Consider the following 16,402-nt stretch of genomic DNA (forward strand, 5'->3'; position numbering starts at 1 on the left):
TGTGCCCTGTATGTGTTCCCTGTGTGGTGCCTAACTGTATCACTGAGGCTACACTAACCAGAACCTCAGTGTTTATGCTCTCTCTGCTTTCTAAATTTGTCACTGCAGACTAGTGACTAAATTTACCAATTCTCATTGGCACACTGGTACACCCATATAATTCTCTTGTATATAGTACTTAGGCACCCAGGGTATTGGGGTTCCAGGAGATCCCTATGGGCTGCACCAATCATTTTGCCACCCGTAGGGAGCTCAGACAATTCTTGCACGGGCCTGCCAATGCAGCCTGAGTGAAATAACGTCCACGTTATTTCACAGCCATTTTTCACTGCACAAAAGTAACTTATAAGTCACCTATATGTCTAACCTTCACCTGGTGAAGGTTGGGTGCCAAGTTACTTAGTGTGTGGGCACCCTGGCACTAGCCAAGGTCCCCCCACATCGTTCAGGGCAAATTCCCTGGACTTTGTGAGTGCTGGGACACCATTACACTCGTGCACTATACATAGGTCACTACCTGTGTATAGCGTCACAATGGTAACTCCGAACATGGCCATGTAACATGTCTAAGATCATGGAATTGTCACCCCATTACCATTCTGGTATTGGGGGGACAATTCCATGATCCCCCGGGTCTCTAGCACAGAACCCGGGTACTGCCAAACTGCCTTTCCGGGATTTCCACAGCAGCTGCTGCTGCTGCCAACCCCTCAGAAAGGATTCTGCCCTCCTGGGTTCCAGGCAGCCCTGGCCCAGGAAGGCAGAACAAAGGATTTCCTCTGAGAGAGGGTGTTACACCCTCTCCCTTTGGAAATAGGTGTGAAGGGCTGGGGAGGAGTAGCCTCCCACAGCCTCTGGAAATGCTTTGATGGGCACAGATGGTGCCCATCTCTGCATAAGCCAGTCAACACAGGTTCAGGGATCCCCCAGCCCTGCGCTGGGCGAAACTGGACAAAGGAAAGTACCTCCCAGGGGAGGTGCCCAGGGCTCCTCCAGTGTGTCCCAGACCTCTGCCATCTTGGAAACAGAGGTGCTGGGGGCACACTGGACTGCTCTAAGTGGCCAGTGCCAGCAGGTGACGTCAGAGACCCCCTCTGATAGGCTCTTATCTTTCTTGGTAGCCAAACCTCCTTTTCTGGCTATTTAGGGTCTCTCCTCTGGGGTATTCTTCAGATAACGAATGCAAGAGCTCACCAGAGTTCCTCTGCACTTCCCTCTTTGACTTCTGCCAAGGATCGACCGCTGACTGCTCCAGGACGCCTGCAAAACCGCAACAAAGTAGCAAGACAACTACCAGCAACGTTGTAGCGCCTAATCATGCCGGCTTTCTCGACTGTTTCCTGGTGGTGCATGCTCGGGGGGTCACCTGCCTTCACCCTGCACTGGAACCCAAGAAGAAATCTCCCGTGGGTTGAAGGAATCTTCCCCCTGCTAACGCAGGCACCAAAAGACTGCATCACCGGTCCTCTGGGTCCCCTCTCATCCTGACGAGCGTGGTCTCTGGAACACAGGAACTCTATCCAAGTGACTCCCACAGTCCAGTGATCCTTCAGTCCAGTGATCCTTCAGTCCAAGTTCGGTGGAGGTAAGTCCTTGCCTCCCCACGCTAGGCTGCAAACCTGTGTACTGCGTGATTTGCAGCTGCTCCGGCTCCTGGGCACTCCTCCAAGGATTCCTTTGTGCACAGCCTAGCCTGAGGCCCCAGCACTCCATCCTGCAGTGCTCAACCCTCTGAGTTGGCCTCCGACGTCGTGGGACCCTCCTTTGTGACTCTGAGCCAGCTCTGGTTCACAAATCTTCTAAGTGCCTGCTCCTGTACTTCTGCGGGTGCTGCCTGCTTCTGTGGGGGCTCTCTGAGTTGCTGAGCGCCCCCTCTGTCTCCTCCTCCAAGGGGCAATATCCTGGTCCCTCCTGGTCCCCAGCAGCACCCAAAAAAAACCTCTCCTGCGACCCTTGCAGCTAGCAAGGCTTGTTTGCGGTATTTCTGCGTGGGAACACTTCTGCAACCTTCAGCCGTGGGACATCTTCCATCCAAAGGAGAAGTTCCTAGCTCTCTTCGTTGTTGCAGAATCCTAAGCTTCTTCCATCCGGAAGCAGCTTCCTTGCACATTCATCCGGGGTTTCCTGGGCTCCTGCCCCCCCTGGACACTATCCCGACTCTTGGACTTGGTCCCCTTGCCTTGCAGGTCCTCAGGTCCAGGAATCCGTCTTCAGTGCTTTGCTGGTGTTTTTGGTTCTTTCAGAATCCCCCCTATCATGACTATTGTGTCCTTTTGGGGTAGTAGGTGTACTTTACTCCTACTTTTCAGGGTCTTGGGGTGGGGTATCTTGGACAACCTGACTGTTTTCTTACAGTCCCAGCGACCCTCTACAATCTCCCATAGGTCTGGGGTCCATTCTTGATTCGCATTCCACTTTTGGAGTATCACCCACCATCACCCACACAACATCCACGCACCAAACACCACACACCACTACACATCACCACACACATCAACACTGACACCGCCCCACACATCACACACACCACCCCATGTCACGCCAAAGACACCCCCGCTTTTCCGAGGAGGAGCTTCGGGTCATGGTGGAGGAAATCCTACGGGTAGAGCCACAGCTATTTAGCTCACAGGTGCAGCACACATCCATAGCCAGGAAGATGGAGCTATGGCGCAGAATAGTCGACAGGGTCAACGCTGTGGGACAGCATCCAAGAAATTGGGAGGACATCAGGAAGAGGTGGAACGACCTACGGGGGAAGGTGCGTTCAGCGGTCTCCAGGCACAACATCGAGGTTCAGCGGACTGGCGGCGGATCCCCACCTCCTCCCCCACAACTAACAACATGGGAGGAGCAAGTCTTGACTATCATGCATCCAGAGGGCCTCGGAGGAGTCGGTGGAGGAATGGACACTGGTAAGTCAAATCTTAACTATCATATCCCCCACCCTAACTGCATGCTATCACACACCCCCACCCTCACCCCCTCCCCTATCACCCCAAAACCTCACTAATGTACCATTAACACAAACCACCTATCTCAACACCAAGCCCTGCATGACACAACTAAGCATGGTCACCCCTCACCAAAGCATGCTCACTGCACATACCCATAACAACCCCCTAACCATCATCACACAAGCCCCCACACAGGAATGCTTGCACTGGGGTACACAAACACCCACCCATTGCACACCATTACACACACACATGCAATAATCATGCACTTATGCCCCTGCAGGATCACGAAGGACCGTCACCACACCGGAAGGTCCAGACAACTCCACTCCACCCACAGAAGAGGCCCACAGTGACGATAGCAGCTCTGCCCTACTGGATCCTGACGACCAGCCCGGACCATCGTGGGCCTCGGGACAGTCGGTTCCCCTTGCACAGGCACAGCCCAACACTGACCTTCCACCCTCTGGTAACACCAGCACAGCACCCACCCAGCGGGCCCATACCTCCGTCCCCAGGACAGGTCAATCAGCGGTGTGTCCACCACTACAGGGAACCCAGGATAACCCACCACCCCAACAACAACAGGGACCTGGGCGCAGTGGTAGTGGGCACACGGTCCAGGGGACGGAGGAACAGGAACACAGGGGAACTGGGAGGGCTGCTGTGCGACAGGGGGCGGACAGGCCAAGGGAACCCACTCTCCACGAGGCCCTCTCCTCCATCATGGGAGCATAACACCACTCCCAGGAGACGATGGCGACGGTCCTGGCCAAGTTTCAGGAGACCCAGCGCCTGCAGGACAAACTGTATTTGGGGTTCAAGGAGGAGCTCAGGACCATCAGCTCCGCCCTGGGCACCATCGTAGGGGTGCTGAAGTACATTCAGCAGACCATGAGGGACACCGTGACACTCCAAGGGGCCCCTGACACTAGCCTGGACGATGAACTGCCCACCACCTCCGCCGGCGCTAGTGGACAGGACGCCCCGCCACAGGACCACCACACCAGGACCCCACCCCCTGCAGACGGACAACCACCACGCAAGCGGTCCCTGAGATCCAGGAACAGGACAGAGCAAGATGGCAAGACCCCGCCAGGAAATGAGACCACCCTGATTGCCCTCCCACTGTCCCACTTTGTTACCCTGTCCATACTTAAACTACTCCAGCTCCACTTCCTTTGCCCATATGGCCAGTGCACCTGTGTGACCAATGGACTGGACTCTGCCATGGACATTCCTCCACCGTCCCCCATCACCATATTACAACCCCACTGCATTTTTTAGCACTTCAATAAACACCCTTGAACCACAAAACATTCTGGAGTCAGTCTGTGATTTGGTAAAATGTATTATCAATGGCAGTGTCAAAATGCGTTTCGAGTTGTAAAGCCAACATACCTATGTCACACATCACAAGTCCTTGAAGGATGCAAGCAGATGACACACGTTGGTAACCACACCTGTGAAACCCTAATGGAAAGGTACAACTCAGTTACCAAATAATGCTATCAAATTACACACAGGATTGAGGAAGACGTGTGACAGTGAATGTAATGGTAAAAATGAAAATGTTCTCACCTGTGTGTCACTGGAAATATTGCTGTATGACTGACTCCCTGTTGTCGATGTCTTCTTCCTCAGCTTCCTCCTCATCACTGTCCACAGGCTCCACAGCTGCCTCAACACCGTCATCTGAACCATCCTCCTGCAGAAAAGGCACCTGGCGTCGCAAAGCAAGATTATGAAGCATCGAGCAGGCGAAGATGATCTGGCACACCTTCTTCTGTGAGTAGAATAGGGAACCACTTGTCATTTGGAGGCACCTGAACCTGGCCTTCAGGAGGCCGAAGGTGCGTTCGATCACCCTCCTAGTCCGCCCATGGGCCTCATTGTACCGTTCCTCTGCCCTGGTCCTGGGATTCCTCACTGGGGTCAATAGCCATGAAAGGTTGGGGTAACCAGAGTCCCCCAATAGCCACACCCGATGCCTCTGGAGTTGACCCATCATATAAGGGATGCTGCTATTCCGCAGGATGTAGGCGTCATGCACTGAGCCAGGGAACATAGCATTTAGCTGGGAGATGTACTGGTCTGCCAAACATACCATCTGTACATTCATGGAATGATAACTCTTCCGGTTCCTGTACACCTGTTCACTCCTGCGGGGGGACCAGAGCTACATGGGTCCCATCAATAGCACCTATGATGTTGGGGATATGTCCAAGGGCATAAAAGTCACCTTTCACTGTAGCCAAATCTTCCACCTCAGGGAAAATGATGTATCTCCTTACGTGTTTCAGCAGGGCAGCCAACACTCTGGACAACACGTTGGAAAACATAGGCTGGGACATTTGGCGTGCCATCACCAAGGAAGTCCGGACCCTGGGGGTCCACCAGAGACAGGGCACCCACTGCAGTAAAAGATGGGAGGACATTCGCCGCTGGAGCAAGAAGACGGCGGAGGCTCAGCTGGGGATGGCCTCCCAACATGGGGGGGGTGCCCGTCGCACCATCCCCCCCTGATGTTCCGGATCCTGGCGGTGGCCTACCCTGAGTTGGATGGGCGCTTGAGGGCATCACAGCAGACACAAGGGGGTGAGTACAACATCATTCTGGGTACTTGGCGCGCAGTTGAGGGGCTGGCTGAGGGAGGAGGGCTGTGGGTGTACCGAGGCCAGGCAGAAATACGTAGGCTAGGCCCCTCCTTAATGCAGGGCATGTAGCACTCCACCCCACCTCAGTAGTGGGCCAAGTACAGGTATAGATGCCCCTGTGGCATCCAAGTGTGCAGATGTCCACCATAGGCATGTAGGGCAGATCCCAGGATTTGCTTGTGTAGAGGCCAAGAGCACGGCGTAGTGCAGGGGGCTGCTGTGTCTGTATTGTCTGCCAACGGTAGTGGTAAGCCATGCACTCAACCTGTCTTTCTTCTGTCGTCCCCTCCCCCTTTTTCTGCTCTCCCTGTTCTTTTGTGCATCAGCATCATCAGGCGGAGGTACAGTGGCACCGGGGCACGAGGGAGCTGCATCCCACATGGCCATGGAGGGCCACACCACAGACTCAGAATACACCAGTGGGACGGAGGGCGAGGGGAGCTACATGTCGGTCACCGGATCACCAACCAGCGACACGACTCGTCTGCCGATGGGAGCTCCCTTGTGGTGGCGGCACCATCTGTGCCCCCCACTTCTACAGGTACAGCCGCCACCTCCCCTACCAGCACCGCCCTCCCAGCAGCCCCTCAGCGTTCGCCCGTGCCCGCTCACCCAGGAGGGTGGGCATTACCTTTGCCCCAGGCACCTCAGGCCCTGCCCCAGTCACCCCTGCTGCCCTCAGTGAGGAGGCCATTGACCTCCTCAGGTCACTCACTGTTGGGCAGTCTACCATTGTGAATGCCATCCAGGGTGTAGAAAGGCAGGTGCAACACACTAATGCATTCCTGGAGGGCATTCATTCTGGTCAGGCTGCCCATCATCGAACCCTGCAATCTCTGGCCTCAGCACTGATGGCAGCCATTGTCCCTGTCTCTAGCCTCCCCCTTCCAACTCCCTCCACCCAGACCCAATCCCCTGTACCCCAGCCTGTCCCAAGCACACCATAAGACAAGCATGCATACACCTCAACACCCAAAAGTAGCTCAGGCAAACATAGGCACCACACAACCCACAGACACACACACAAGCATCACACACATGCAGACACAGCAACATCCACTGCCTCCACTGTGTCCGCCTCCTCGTCGTCTGCCTCCTCCATCCCAAGGTCATCTACACTCTCACCTGCATGCACTACATCTACAGGCACCAGGACTTGCACCAGAACACCCAGCACCACACCACGCTCACCTGCACTCACCACCTCCACTCCTATTTACACGTCCGCTGTGTCCTCTCCCAGTGTGTCTGTGACGCCCCCTCCCAAAGTACACAAAGGCGGGCACCCACACACCCTACATCCATCCACCTCACGACAGCCTCCAGTACCTGCACCCAAAACATCTAAAGTGACACCTCCTACAACCACCTCCTCTTCCTCCACTCCCAGACCCCCTCCAGCTACCCATCCCAGTGTTCGTCAGAAACTGTCCCTATGCAAATTTGACCTTTTTGCCCCCACCCCCACTCCTCCAATTCATCAGTCCCGTCGTAGCGCCTCAGCCAAAAAGCCTCCAGTACCAGTGGTGCGTGTTACAGGTGTGTGGAGTGCACCGGCCACCAGGGCAGGCAGTGTGACACAGAGCCAAGGCACTGCCAGTCCACGACCTGTAAAGGCTCTGAAGTTGGAAACTGGCCGACGGGACGGGGTAAAGACTCCTGGAGGCAAAACAACTCACAAGGGTCCCAGGGGGATTGCACAGTCAGCTGTGACTCCTCCAAAGGTGGGGAAGGGCCAGAAGACGTCTGCACAGCCTGGTGTGAGCAGCACGGCGGAGAAGGGCAGCATTCTTCCCGGCGGCCGGGACGCCACCGCCAGCACTATCATCACTGGTCAGGAGACCACCGCCAGAGTCATTGCCCAGGAGGGCCCAAGTATCGTCACTGGTCAGGAGACCACCGCCAGAGTCATTGCCCAGGAGGGCACAAGTATCGTCAATGGTCAGGAGACCACCGCCAGAGTCATTGCCCTGGAAGGCACAACTACCGTCACTGGTCAGGAGACCACCGCCAGAGTCAGTGCCCTGGGGGGCCCCGGCAGCCACAGCCCCGCTGGGCAATGAGGAGCCATCATGCCACACACCAATGCACAGGTCAGAGACCGCCATGGCAAAGCACCGCTGAACAGGGCAAGCACCGCCAACTCAAGGACCGCTGAACAGTCCAGAGACCGCCATGGCAAAGCACTGCTGAACAGGGCAAGCACCGCCAACTCAAGCACCGCTGACCCATGTGCGGCAGGGAAGTGACGGAACTGGGACCGTCACAGTGAGAGTGATGCACTCTGGGCACCAGTCCCCCTCCAGAACCAGTGGAGAACAGCATCCACTACCGCAATCCTTGGCAGGATGAAGCACTCTGGGCACCAGTCCCCCTCCAGAACCAGTGGAGAACAGCATCCACTCCGTCTGTCCTGCACAGGATGAAGCGCTCTGGGCACCAGTCCCCCTCCAGAACCAGTGGAGACTGTTATCCACTTGAGAGACTGTGGCTTTGCACTCCCCAGGATGTAACATTGGGCAACCCACCCACTGTAGAGACTTGAGAGACTGTGGCTTTGCACTCCCCAGAATTGAACAGTGGGCAACCCACCCACTGTAGAGACTTGTGAGACTGTGGCTTTGCACTCCCCAGAATTGAACAGTGGGCAACCCACCCACTGTAGAGACTTGAGAGACTGTGGCTTTGCACTCCCCAGAATTGAACAGTGGGCAATCCACCTACTGTAGAGACTTGAGAGACTGTGGCTTTGCACTCCCCAGAATACATCCATGGGCATGGAGCCCCGTCGTGGATGTGGCGTGGTGCTGTAATCCGGCTGAGATGCCCCCCCTTCCCTTCCCCCTGAGGTGCCTGTTGTATTTCTCTCTGATGCCCCAGCAGTGTTCTCTCCGTTTGTGGACAGGTATCTTGTGTGGGCGTCGCCCATGCATTTTGGACTAGTGGTGCACGGACATTGAGATGTGCATATCTGCACTACTTCACGTAATGTATATACCTTTGTATGAGTTTATATATATATGTATATATTTGAGACATGTATTTTGATACATTACAATGTTTGAACTGATTTCATTTTGTTTTTGCATTCTTCCGGGGGTGTTGTGGGTTGTTACTGTGATGTTTGTAAATGCATTGTTGTGTGTGTTGTAGTGGGTGAGGGTGGGGGTGGGGGTGTTGCATGTGTGAAGAGAAGGGCAGGTAGGATTTGTAATTCCGCTCTCCATGATGTTCTCCTTCCTCGTGGGATGTGTTAAGGTGAGCGTTTTCCCATTGCAGAAACTGCTTCCGCCGTGTTTTTATCCACGGTGAATCCGCCCCGGAAAAGGTGGCGGATTGGCGGGTTGTGATACTATGGGCGGTACATTGTCTTCCGCCTGTCTGTTGGCGGTGACCGCCACGCTGCTTGTCTGTACCGCTGTGGCAGTCGGAGTGTTAAAGTGGCTGCCTTTGTTGGCAGTCGCCGCCACGGTCAAAATTCCCTTTTTTTGTCCGCCGGACTGTTTGCGGTATTACCGCACCTTTGACACTGTCCTGCCAGGGTTGTAATGACCACCTAAATCATTAAAAAACACTCCTAAAATTCACCAAAAGCTGTAAGGTGAAGGCAGTTACTAGGAGTTTCTCCCCAATCCAATATAGCAGACATGCAAGGTCACGCGGCGTGACCCCCACATGATAACATCACTTCCTTTGGATGCACCGGTATCCACTCACAGGCGACAAAGCATGAGGCGGCCAGAGTGGCACCTTCACACTCACCTGTTGGAGGCTGGCCTGGTTTGTAGTGGGTACCTAAGGTACTTACTTGTTATACCAGGTCCAGTTAAACCTTATTAGTGAAATGTAGGCAGTGTTCTAGCAGCTTAGGCTGTCTAGAGGTAGCTGTAGCAGAGCAGCTTAGGCTGAACTAGGAGACATGCAAAGCTCCTACTATACCACTTATATCCCTTGGCACTATATCACAAGAAAACACAATACTCAGAGTTACTAAAAATAAAGGTACTTTATTTTAGTGACAATATGCCAAAAGTATCTCAGAGAATATACTCACTTAGAAGGTAAGTAATATACACAAAATATACAAACAAACCAAAAATCAGGTAAGTAAACAGTTAGAAAAGTAGTGCAAATACTGTAGAACACAATAGAATGCAATAGGAGACAATAGGCCTAGCGGAAGCACAAACCATATACTCCAAAAGTAGAATGCGAACCATGAATGGACCCGAGGCCTAGTGTAGTGTGTAGAGGGTCGCTGGGAGTGTAAGAAAACACTAAGGGTGTCCAAGATACCCCACCCCAAGACCCTGAAAACTAGGAGTAAAGTTACCCTACTACCCCAGAAAGACAGTAAAGTCGAGATAGGGGATTCTGCAAAGATAACAACTGACTGCACAGCACTGAAGACGGATTCCTGGCCCTGAGGACCTGCAAAGGAAGGGGACCAAGTCCAAGAGTCACGCAAGTGTCCAGGGGGGGCAGGAGCCCACTAAACCCCGGATGAAGGTGCAAAAGGGCTGCCTCCTGGTGGAAGAAGCCGAAGATTCTACAACAACGGAAGGTGCCAGGAACTTCCCCTTTGGTCAGAAGATGTCCCACGGTGTGCTGGAGGATGCAGAGTTCTTTCCATGCAGAAAGACCACTAACAAGCTTTGCTAGCTGCATGAGTCGCCGTTGAAGGTTTTGGGGGCTGCCAGGGCTCATAAAGGACCAGGAAGTCGCCCTTTGGAGGAGGAGACAGAGGGGGCGCTCAGCAACACAGAGAGCCCACGCAGAAGCAGGCAGCACCAGCAGAAGCACCTGAACAGGCGTTCAGAAGATCTGAGCATGGCGGTCATCTCAGCACAACAAAAGAGGGTCCCACGAAGTCAGCGTCCAACTCAGCGAGTTGGGCAATGCAGGACGGAGTGCTGGGGACCTGGGCTAGGCTGTGCACAAAGGAAGTCTTGCAAAAGTGAACAGAAGCCCTGGCAGCTGCAGTTCCCGCAGTACACAGGATTACAGTCTGGCGTGGGGAGGCAAGGACTTACCGCCGCCAAATTTGGACAGAAGGGCCACTGGACTGTCAGGGACACTTGGATCCAGCTCGTGTGTTCCACGGACCACCCTCGCCAAGAGGAGAGGGGACCCAGAGGACAGGTGATGCAGAAGTTTGGTGCCTGCGTTGGCAGGGGGAAGATTCCGTCGACCCACAGGAGATTTCTTCTTGGCTTCCAGTGCAGGGTGAAGGCAGACAGCCCTCAGAGCATGCACCACCCGGAAACAGTTGAGGAAGCCGGCGGGATGAGGCGCTACAATGCTACCGGTAGTCTTCTTGCTACTTTGTTGCGGTTTTGCAGGCGTCCTGGAGGAGTCAGTGGTCGATCCTTGGCAGAAGTCCAAGAGAGAAGTGCAGAGGAACTCTGGTGAGCTCTTGCATTCATTATCTGATGAGAAACCCACAGGAGAGACCCTAAATAGCCCTCAGAGGAGGATTGCCTACTGAGAGAGGTAAGCACCTATCAGGAGGGCTCTCTGACGTCACCTGCTGGAACTGGCCACTCAGAGGTCTCCATTGTGCCCTCACACCTCTGCATCCAAGATGGCAGAGGTCTGGGACACACTGGAGGAGCTCGGGCACCTCCCCTGGGGAGGTGCTGGTCAGGGGAGTGATCACTCCACTTTCCTTTGTCCAGTTTCGCGCCAGAGCAGGGCTGGGGTATCCCTGAACAGGTGTAGACTGGTTTATGCAGAGATAACACCCTCTCTCAGAGGAAATCCTTTGTTCTGCCTTCCTGGGAGCAGGCTGCCCATGCCCCAGGGGGCAGAAACCTGTCTGAGGGGTTGGCAGCAGCAGTAGCTGCAGTGGAGACCCCGGAAAGTTAGTTTGGCAGTACCCGGGCTCTGTGCTGGTGACCTGGGGATGTGGCAGTCCTGTGTAAGAATTTTCTGAGCTCCCTATGGGAGGCAAAAGAAATGTGCAGCCCATAGGGATCTCCTGGAACCCCAATACCCTGGGTACCTAGGTACCATTTACAAGGGAATTATAAGGGTGTTCCAGTGTGCCAATGAGAATTGGTAAAATTAGTCACTAGCCTGCAGTGATAATTTTAAAAGCAGAGAGAGCATAAACACTGAGGTTCTGGTTAGGAGAGCCTCAGTGATACAGTTAGGCACCACACAGGGAATACAGACAGGGCATACTTTATGAGCACTGGTGTCCTGACTAGCAGGATCCCAGTGACACATAGTCAAAAACAAACATACATACAGTATGTTTGTGGGGGTAACATGCCAGGCAAGATGGTACTTTCCTACAAGATCCCCTTCCAATAGTCATCATGATTTGGAGAACTGCAGCTGTGCAAGGCTCCTTGCTTGTGTTGCCCCAGAGCTCCCTTAGGGCTTGTACTAGAGTCTCATTTGTTAAGAATTGCCCGGGCGGTACACCTGTCTGTTCCATTAGGTCTCCAAATGGCATCAGCATCCCCCCTTGGTAGCAGTCCCCCAAAGTCTTTAGTCCCGCCTCCGTCCAAGGTCCTGGGTAAAATAAGAACAGGGTTCGCCATGAGGCAGTCCGATTAAGGGAATAGCCAGGGCCGAGGGGACAGTCATGCACATTCTCTTGAGGGCTCTGCGCCAGGCAAATAATGCCATTGACACCAATTTGTTCGGTCTAGGAAGTGCCTGCCTTCCACAAAGCAGCTGGGCCAGAAATCCTTCCCTGTGTGCCGTCTCCCCACCAGGGTCAGCGCCTATAGGTCCTACCCAGTAAGCCACCGTGCCGGCCACTGGATTTGGGCCTCAAGGTAATATAACTGAAAGTTGGGGTCCCCAAGTGCCCCCTCCGCCGGGGGCAGTCGGAGCGTTGCCAGCGCCACGCGATGACGCTCTCCATTCCATATCAGCTCTTGTAGGAGTATGTCCAGGGTTCGAAACCGTGTCACTGGGATAGCCAACGGCAGATTAGCAAAGTAGTAAAGGAGTCTTGGGAGCGTCACCATTTTGGAAAGTGTGATTCGTGCCATGTTGGGAAGCTGCAACGATCGCCAGAAAGCTACAGCTGCCCTCAATGCTGTGGTTCTAAAAATTCTGGACCCATGTAATTTACTTTGCCACAGCAGTACGATTTTAGTATCAAAAGACCGATAATGACTAGTACACTAAGCATGAGCATTTTTGCTCAATTCCAGCAGCGTTTTCACCTCGAAATCGCCATTTTCGTCCTGCACTCGTGGCTCCCATTTTATACACGGCAGCCATTTTTAAAAGTTGCCCTCACATAGGCTTATAATACAGTCAGATTTGATTCCAAGGACACGTACACCTTGATTGACTTTTCTCTGACCTGGGCAAGCTGGAACCATTGCCTCAGGCCAAACCTGTTTGGTCAGTCCCTCTCCCAGTGGCCGAATCAGATAGCATCAAGGCACACCAGGCCATAAAACCCTTATTATCGCTCACACACCCTGCCTAACTTGCTCACACCTGCACCTGCTCTTTTCTTCTTCTTACTTTACGAGTGGGAGGTGCCCGTTTTTATTAGGGGTCCACACTTATCTGATGTAAAATACTAGGCCTTGCCGGGTAATTTATTATGGGTTGGATGACATGAAATATAAGGTTTCATCATGACACTGTTTTTTCCTTTGTAGTGAAAACATGTGAATGACCAACCAAAATGTCAAGAATGTTTGCCTGAAACTTAAAAAACTGTATATAAGGAAACCTGACTTTGCATTGAAACACAGTCTCCTGAGAACATACAAATCGTGCTGTTGTACTTCTAGGACACTTGTCAATTGGTTGCAGCCAATAAATTTGATCTTTGACTTCACCTAGAAGACTCTGAGTTTCTGTAGTCTGAATCAGGAAAGTACCCGAGGTCTTTGGGTGTACCCTGGCACCGCTGGGTTACCGGATCAGTACTGGTTCTGAAAAACCCAGTACCTCAGTTGGCGCCCAACGTGGGGCGATACCAGCGGTACCGGTCCAAGCCTGAGGTCCGTGGGGAGCTTCGTGTGAAAATTCTGGAGGAAGGCCGCCACTTCATCGACCCCTGCATGTCGACGTGGTCCGAAAGTCTTTGTTGCGAGGTTCCCCGCTTCCCGACGGCTATGAAGGACTGCTGCCCTGGCTATCGCCCTGATTTGGACCCTTGATTTTTGGTAGAGCGAAACGATAAGACGAGTCTTCTGGTGACGTCATTGATATTTTCAGTTAAGTATAAGTGGAGCGTCTCCCAGTCCTTAGTTGGACACTTGGTTTGGTCCTTAGTTGGACACTTGGTTTGGTCCTTAGTTGGACACTTGGTTTGGTCCTTAATTGGACATTTGGTTTGGTATCCCTTTGGGATCACTTTGATTTGGAACTTGCAAGTACCAAAGCCGAAGGACTCGTGTATTCACGAGACTATCGTAAACGATAATCCTTTGAAGTTTGAAGCTAGACTAGTGAGCGAAGATGCCTGGTCTTAGCAGACTTGGAAATTTGTTTTGTCTTGGTTGTAAAAGGGACTCCCGGTTGGAGGACTCATGTCCGGTTCCTCCGATTGGAACTCCAACCTATGAACTATATGTGAAGCACGGAGTGGGCCCCATCACGTTTAATAAAGTATGGGTCCGCTATTCTCGGAAATAATTGAGAAAAGTTTTTTTTTTCTTCTTGTAAATATGACTTACAACTAGGATCTGCAAACGGTTCTGTAAGTAAATTGCGACGGCGCTATTTATGAAAAATGGCTAAAGCGCGCTGTATTGTGTGTCCTGAGTGTTTTCTGTTTATATCTGAAATGAGCTCAATGTGTGTTTGTGGGTCTTCTTGATGTTTTCAGTTTGTTAAGTAAAATGTTGGTTAATTAATATTAAGTAGAAACTTAGAAAAAATCCAGAAATGAACCATGTGATGTGCTAACATAGCTATATGTTGCTCTTTAATTTATAGAATGAGCAATTGTGCACATATACAAAACTGCCGTTAAATGCTTAATAAATTAGAAAACACATTCAATAGATATAAATAGGGCCCCCCCAAAAAAAACGAAATTATCTATTTTTGCAAAAAAATAAATAAATTTACAGCATTTTTCTTAGATGCATTGTATTAGATGTTCACAGGCAAACTTTTCAGCTGCAGTCTATTTGATAGGAATGTTCAATTCAGCCAGCACTTTCCCAGTTAAACATGGGTGGAATTTTGCATAACCTTCCTTTTAAATGAAAGTGGCGCAAAAATGTGACGCATTTCAAGTTAGGCTTATGCGCTTAGGCTTGTGAGTTAATGTATCCCAAATAATAGGCAAGGGATGCAGCTTGCTTTTATATGTGGAATTATCACAAAAAAAAGAATAATTGGGTTCTTATTTTTTTTTTTTAAAGAAAATTATTAATTATGGAAAAATTATTTAAAAAATAAGTGCCTTTCAAAATCGTTTTTTAATATTTATAAAGCTTAATACCTATACTATGACCTCCTAACATAAAAATTTAATTTAAGTTATGTTGCACCGCTAAAATGACATTTGTATGTGCAATTTTCCCTTGGCGCAGGAGCAAACAAGCTCATTTCTATAAAGTATAAGTTAATATTTTCAATGGCTGACTCATGGATTGTGTAATAGACATTCTGGTAATGCATATTATGCAAGAAAATTGTAGGATATTGATTTTTTAATGCCTAAAATATCAAAGTCGATTTTGGGCAAAAGCACTGTTTAAACTGCATTTTCTTTCATTCAGAGTACTTTTTAAAATGTCTCAGGCTTCAGTAAATGCATACATTTAGGTTTGATATATATTTGCAGGTTGTGCCTTCTTATGATTCAATGAGTCAATGTGCCAGTACAAAGGCTTGTTTTAATATCAAGGTTGAAGGTTCTAACTTCAGCTGGGCCTACTGAGACGTTCATTCATTCGAGGTTGATGAAATATGTACCATTGCATGGGATTGCAACAAGCATTTATTCTAACAACTGGTATGTGTGTTATTAAGGTTTGTGAATTATTCACAGTAAATGTAGTTTAATAATCTGGAAATAGAGATAATTTTTTTAGCGCCTAAAAAGGATTTTTTTTTTTTTTTAAATAGAGTGAATTATTGCAGGTTAGAAGGAAAATAGGAAGGCATACTGTCTTTGACAGATTCAGAGTGGAGGAAGCTAGGAGAGCTACAGAGGCTGGCTCAAGTCATGCTGCTGAGATGCTATCTTTAGTTTTCCCATAAACAATGGAGGAGGCTGTCATGTTGACACTTGTGACCTTTTAAATTAGGGCCTTGTCTCTGTGAAATGCAGAATGACCCTACCGGGCCTCTAAAAGTGGGATTTCTGGTTTCTCCAGAAGAACATCAATACAATTAAAGAACTTAATTCCAAAGGGAAAATATAAAAAAAAAGGGGTTTCTTCGAATGTCCCAACATCATGTTAAATGCTCTGCAGAACTGATACATTTGTGTCTCCGCTCTAAAAAAATAAAATGATGCCTGCTAGTTGCTTTTATTTGACAGAAAACGAAGTGTTGCATTAAGTCTTAGACAGAAAATAAGATGCAGCCCATTTTTTAAAAATGTTGAAGGCTACATGCCTTAATGAGAACGATTTGCCAATTAAGACTTATTTTTCACAGTGGAAATTGTAGGTGCCAAATTAATATGGAGTGTCAGTGTAACAATTTTTACTTTTAGAAAGGTAAAACTAAGGTGGCTTGATGTTGCGAAGTAACTGACAAGAGGGTAACAGTTAAGTAATGGAAATTTATTTTCATGTATTTGGTCCTATCATGAATTGTTCTTGCTGGTCCTGTATGTTAGAA

The sequence above is a fragment of the Pleurodeles waltl genome, chromosome 7 (genome assembly GCF_031143425.1).
Source record: "Pleurodeles waltl isolate 20211129_DDA chromosome 7, aPleWal1.hap1.20221129, whole genome shotgun sequence".
Lineage (NCBI taxonomy): Eukaryota > Metazoa > Chordata > Amphibia > Caudata > Salamandridae > Pleurodeles > Pleurodeles waltl.